The sequence below is a fragment of the Rattus norvegicus genome, chromosome 10 (assembly GCF_021556685.1).
Source record: "Rattus norvegicus strain SHRSP/BbbUtx chromosome 10, alternate assembly SHRSP_T2T, whole genome shotgun sequence".
NCBI classification, from domain to species: domain Eukaryota; kingdom Metazoa; phylum Chordata; class Mammalia; order Rodentia; family Muridae; genus Rattus; species Rattus norvegicus.
The window spans coordinates 21,831,508-21,838,099 of NC_141543.1; the positions used below are offsets into that span (position 1 = coordinate 21,831,508).

General features: G+C 49.9%; 1 long non-coding RNA gene across 2 annotated transcripts; it reads left to right on the plus strand.

Annotated features, from left to right (window-relative positions):
* The first annotated feature begins 3,673 nt into the window (after positions 1–3,673).
* LOC148002798 (uncharacterized) lies at positions 3,674–6,041 on the plus strand. 2 transcript variants are annotated; one of them, XR_015631142.1, is made up of 2 exons: positions 3,674–4,717; positions 5,637–6,041. It is a non-coding gene; the product is annotated as an uncharacterized LOC148002798 (long non-coding RNA). The 2 variants fall into 2 exon arrangements; XR_015631143.1 differs by having other exon boundaries at positions 4,020–5,517.
* The last annotated feature ends 551 nt before the right edge of the window (positions 6,042–6,592 follow it).

A 6,592-nucleotide genomic window follows, 5' to 3' on the forward strand; every position in this document is an offset into this window, starting at 1 on the left:
TTCCCCACCTGTGGCATAAGCCTTAGTATGCTTTGAGCTAGAACGTCTAAATAGCTGAATTTTTGTTGAAGATTTTATCGAGGCTCTCTTCACCTTTCTTTTTCTCCTCACTGCCTTTTACCAAGTACAATCTGCCCTGCGCATCCCCTGCACAGTTGCCCAGCCTGCTAGAAATGTCTCCCTGGCCGCATCCCATGTTAGCCAGGTCAGATGCAGGGGTGCGCCCAGCAGTGTGTGACAAGCCTTGGTGGAGAGAGAGAAGACTGTGGTCATCAGACACAAAGGCAAGGATATCGCAAGCCCTCCCCGTTCCTCACGCCATACAAGAAGCAGCCCCCACTGATGGCAATGGGTCCTGTGAAAACAGCAGAGCTAACCCCACACTGTGAAAGAGGAACCCAAGTGGGGCCAGCCACAGAGCTGGAAGACTGTCTCGAAACCACTCAAGGTCTTCAGAGGATTCTAGAACACAAGCGGCAGCTGCTTACCCATTCAGTTCCATCTCATCTTCAGCCCTACTGAAGGCTGACAGCTCACTCTTGAAAACCCACCGCTCTGCTCTTGCTTTCCGGGGGATTCCTGCATGCGTTTATTGTATCTCCCCATTCCAGATGGGCTCCTAACCCATGCCAGGCCCTAGCTGGGCACTGGGGCTAACAAGGTAACTAAGAATTGATTGCCACTTGCAGGAAGTTCATGCAATAGTCACCTGGGGCCTCGGGGAGAGTTGCAGTGAGACAGGGAGAGTCTTGATAAGGTGAGCAGAGGCCCTTGGAATCCTTGGGAACCTGGTGGGAGTGAACTGCCTTGGTAGACAGGGGCATGCTGGGATTTTTCCGGGTTGCAGCAATGGCGGCTCAACTGCTCCTTTCCCCCATTGCCGTTTCTTCATTGTTGACTTCCATGGACACCAGCCACATTCTCGATATGTGCTCGAATTCTACTGTGGTGTCATTTCCTTCTAATCAGCTGAGCTCTGATAGGCACGTGGCGGGGGGAGGGGTGATTCCCTGAGTCACCTCTGAAGGACGATGATGTCAGGATGCTTTGGGAACAGAAATGGGTGGCACATGATTGTGCAGGGAATGCTAGCCGTGGAGCCTCCGTGTCTACACGGGCCTCTCGCCCCTTGAGCAGCTCAGTGTTGGATCTGTTAGGAATGTCTTTGGCTGCAGGTAGCTGATGCATAACCTCATTTATAGCCAGAGTCTAGAGCAGGCAGCTGGTAGCCTTGCTTCAGAGGCTTGCAAATGCCAGGCCGCTGACTCAGATTCCCTTGGCCTCTTTCCTCATATTTATCTCTCAGAGTCACATGATACCAGCCAGGGCAGCCCGGTGGCATGAGTAACCATCATTGCTACTCAGGAGGGTGAGGCTGAAGGATAACATGTTCAAAGTCAGCCTGGGCTACAGGGCAAGACTAGCCAGAGCAGATCGGTGAGACCCTGTCTCAGAATAAAAAGCACGAGTACTGGGCTAGGCATGAGGCTGGTGGGTAGAGTGCTGCCTGGGTTTGTAAGGTTCCTGGCAAACAGCAAAGCCTTCAGCGCCCATGTAGTGCCTGTTCCAGGCAGGTTGAAGGCGAGTGTGTTACCAGAGCAGGGCCAGTCAGTTTCCAAAATGAGGTAAACAAAAACTTCCCCGGAAGCTCTCACAGCACACTTTGTCTTAAGCCCCACTGGTCGAAGCTGAATCACATCACCTTAAGGGATTGTTAGAGGAAATATCAGTGGCAGGCAATTACCTCCAACTCGCAGATCCACTAGCAAAGCTGGGCCTGCCGCTGTTGCTAGGGAACAGCAGCTGTGACAACAGCACAAAGCCAACTCTGGGCATTGCACCCACCAGCACCACCTCCAGTATTGTCACTGGCTAGCCCACACCTGTGCTGGACGCCGCTGTGGTATTTCCTTGTCCATGTGGCAGATGGTCCCGGGTACTTGAGTAGTTTTGCTATGCTGTGCCGTGCTACTCTGACCACGGAAGAAGGTTGTGAAATCAAATGGCCCAATAACGCTGGCTCCAGAATGGGCAAAGAGAGAGGTGGCTGGAGGCCGTATACTGCTGGAGCCCTGCCACGCCTGCCTCAGGACACAGAGCGATGGGCGTGTCCAGGAAAAAGCAACCGTGACACAGCCCTTGGTGGGTTCTACAGGATATGACCTCAGGGTTCCCAGTCTACCCCACAGCAGTTCGGGACTGGATCTGAGCTTTATTCTCCACCAAGAATGTTCATGAACAGAGTGGCTTTAATTGACGAGGCGGGGGTTGGGGGGAGTAGAGGAGGAGGAACCACTTCCCTGTACACACCCGCCCACCATCTTGCTTCCTCTTAAGTCATCTCTTTCCCATCTCTGTTGCTTCCTCCCTCCTTCCCAAATCCCCAGGGATTCCATATTCTTTCCGCTCTGTGATGCAAACATTGCTATGGTTCAGGTGTGATCAGACTGTACCCCAAGGGTTCTTGCATTAAAAGCCTGACCCCCAACATGAGGACATTAAGAGGCAGGGGGAGGGGGAGGGGTGGGTTGTCAGAATTAAGCAAGGTAGTTTTGTGGTGTTTTGATAGTTCTTGTGAGAGTGACTTGTCCCTCCCTGTGCTGTCTTCCTGTGGGTCTCCTAGCTGTCACAATGATAGGACATACCAGAGAGGCTGTTGTCAGAGCTGTGTCACTCAGACTTTCAGCCTCTACACTGTGGACTAAACGAGCCTCTCTTCTTTATAGCCAGATTCCATTATTTCCTCGTCGTAGTGGTAAATGGACATGGGTAGCCTACAGTAGCAGCTGTTTTAAGGTGGATGGAAATCGAGGTCATGATTCTGCTACATTCTTCATGTTGTGGACTCCCTGGTGTAGTCTGGTAGCCAGACTGGGTCTGCCCAAGGGTGGTTGGTGACATCTGGCTCTGGTGCACAATGTGGCCACCCATTGCTGAAATTCACAGTTCACAAATCTACTCACACTAGCCTTTCTCAGGCACTCAGTGTTCCACGATGGAGCCCGAGGAACTGCAGATCTCTCTCATGTTGTGCACCATCGCTCTCGTTGGCCTCTTCCTCCTGCAAAGGCTGTGCTATAGTCCCTACACCATGGTCTTGGGCAGCTGGCACCAGCTTCCCTTTCTGCCCTGCCAGGGCCATGTTCTCTGCCTCTCCCTGATGCTTCTGCCTTGCCCCCTTCCAGGGTCCCCACCCCTAGAGCTGGAAAAGCCAGATCCTGTGAGGCTGGTTGCCCTTGTCATCCTGCTGTCATCTTCTCTGAATAGCAGTCATGAGGTGGGGGGTTGGGGCACACAAGAAAAGCAGAGCCTTTTCCCTCACCTCCCCTAGCCCAGTACTTCCCCGAGGTCGACTCTCTCCCTCTGTCCTGGGGTGAGCTTCCACGGATGCTGTGGTTTGAATGTGTCTGTGTCCCTCACCCCACCCTTGCCCCACAGCACACACATTCACAGGTGCCACCTGTGAGATGACTGGGATTAGGTGAGGTCATGAGGGTGGACCCATGATGATACAGTGCAGGAAGACACACCTGGGTTGACATACCTGTCTGATTTCTGTTACGGCACCAGGAGGGCTCCCTACATGTTAAGCAGGTGCTGGTGCTGGTCTCTTAGACTTGCAACCTCGAGAAGCACAAATCGAACAAACTTTTTTTCTTTATAAATGGCCTAGTCTCGGGGATTTTTCTCACATCAACAAGAAATGCGCTAGGACAATAGATTATAGCCAAATGACAGCAACAAATCAACAAACCTAATCGGGCCACTCTGCGGTGGAAGACCAACAAATACTGGTATGGTGTTAGTAAAGAATTCCTGCTAACAGAGGCCATCCTTCTGAAAAAAGAAAACTGTTTTTAAAAAAACAATGACTTTCCCTGCTCATGTTCAGTGGCAATCATTACTCTCTAAACTGCCTGTGCAGTTAGCTGTGTACAAGGTAAAAACACAACACCATAGCCACACTTGGTGTCTGCTTGTAGGTGTGGTATTTCAGGCCACGCCTCAGCGGTTTCCGGGAAGGTAAGCTTCCTTCTCCCCTCCTGCCTGGTGGCTGGCCTCTCCCCATCAGATAACACATCGGAATAAGAGTGAAGTTCTACTTTGGCCCATCCTGACAAACTACCTCAAGTCGTAACACCTGGTGTGTGAACCCATTGACAAGAACTTCGAAGGGAGCTGCCGAGAGTGCTCATAACCCTTGACCCAGGCTCGATGACCCGGAAGTAATTCCGGAGAGGAAGAACCGTCAGGTGTCTGTTTGTTCTTGTGATGCCTGTGATTGCTCCAAATTGATAACTGAGAAATCAAATGATGGGGAAGGGTTGCACAACACCCGGAAGCCAGATGATGTCACGCAGCCATCATTGAGTGATGAGAAAATCAGGCAGTCTCAAGCATAGGGGGTGCTTGGAATGTGATGCTGGGTTCTAAAGGTGGAGAGTAGCAACTCTTCCTTTTACAAGTTCTCCAAAACTTCCTTGACTTCTGTCAGTCAGATCCCATCCATCTGCCTTCCGGATCCAGGCCCATTCAGGCCTCACAGCTGCTGGTCATGTACACAGCACTCAGTGGTGGACATGTCCACACCTGGCTCTGTCCACGTTTGTTCCCTGCTGCCGGACACTTCATAAAGACTTGCTGAATTCAGGAGTCAAGGAGCTACTGTTCGCTGAACACCCACTAGAAAGCCACAGTTGTGAACCAGCGTAACTCTGTACGTATTATTTTAATTTATTTCATCCTGAAATAATTCATGCAATCAATACTATTGTTGCTCTGCTCCTAGTCAGGAAAGCTGGAGCTCAGAGGGTCTGTCAGAGGTTCAAGTCTGCCTAAGTTCTTGCACTTGTTAAAGGGGAGAGAGGAGACAGTATCTGAATCCAAGTCTGATCGAGTCGAATTGCTTTATTTCAAGCTGTCTCTCGCATGCTTTTTCCTTCCCTCCCTCCCTCCCTCCCTCCCTCCCTCCCTCCCTCCCTCCCTCTGTCCGTGTGTGTGAGTGTGTGGCAATACTGAGATGGAGAAAATGTGACAAAAAAAAAAAAAAACCTCGATATTTTTCTCTTGAGCAAGGAGGCAGATTTTCCCCTTTTGTATTTAAAGTGTTTGTATTTAAGCGTTAAAGTATGCTGCAAAGAGAGATGATATCTAGCTAGGTGCCAAGGCTTTGTGAGATTCCCAGTAGCACTAAGTGTCCTAAAGGAAGAGAAGCCATGTTGGTCATTGTGGTGGTTTGAATAGGTTTGACCCCCTAGACTCATGTGTTTGAATGCTTGGCCACAGGGAGTGGCACCCCTTGGAGATGTGGCCTTGTTGGAATGGGTGTGACTTTGTTGGAGGAAGTGTGTCACTGTGGAGGTGGGCTTTGCGGTCTCCTATGCTCAAGCTCTGCCCAGTGTAGAATCAGAGTCTCCTGGCTGCCTTCAAAATGCAGAACTCTCTCAGCCCCTTCTCCAGCACCACGCCTCCCTGCACACTGCCGCCGTGATGACAAGGGACTGAACCTCCCAAACTGTAAGCCCACTCCATCAAATGTTTGCTTTTATAAGACTTGCCTTGGTCGTGTTGTCCCTTCACAACAACGAAACCGTAACTAGGACAGTCATTTAATCTCCTTTCTATCTTCTCGTCAGGGCTCAAGAGGACATTCCGTCCCAAGACGTGCTCATGAGCAAAGCTTGCCTACATTACAGGAAGCAGCTGCTGTAAGCCAAGCGTGCTGTAGACCTAGCCCTTTGCGCTGCCGCTCTCACAGGCAGGCGACTTAAGTCCCTAATGCCTATGGGAAGCTGGGCTGTGCCGTCTGGAGCTGGCTGAGGCGAGGCACGTGAGCTCAAGTGGAGCAAGTGCAGGGCCACTCTCATTATGGAAATCATGACTCTGAAGGCTAGTGCTGCGTCTAAATGGGTTGGAATGAAATGCAAAGAACACATCCATCACTTGGGTCCCCCCTGCCTCTCATTACTGTACTTGCTACCCTGCCTATGTATTATGAATTAATATAGTTAATAAATCCTGTAATTATCTTGTGAACGGTACACAATTCCATGGCTTTTTTGTTTTTAGTATTGAAAACAAGAATTTGAAAAATGTAAATGTTTTTAAATTGGTTTTGATTTTCCAAAACTTTGCTTAAACATGTTTTTTTCTGGTTTAAAAATAAAACTCAATCCTTTAAAGAAATTCTCAAAACTTGAAGAACCCCAGACCCTTCAGAGCTTGAGAAATGGAGACCCGGGCCCCAAGCTTACCCAGAACACACGGAGTGGATCCTACTCTTCACACAGAAAATCAAATAGAAAGAGGAAATCTGAAGAGAAGACGGAAAAAACACAGCCTTGTTCCAAAGGCAGTGGGGACTTCTATTTTAAAACCTGCTCTTCCCTAAACCCCACAGAAATGATCATGGGATAGAAGTGGGGATACATTTACAATGACAATGAGCATGGGGGCGTAGCCATGTCAGGTAATGTCTGTAAAAGGGGGAAGCCGATGGCTGAATAGTAAGGTGTTTGCTGACTGGCGGAAGCAGTCACCTAGTCTCTAAGAGAAAAGCCAGAGTTGTCCAGAATTTGGTAGGAGTGGCAGT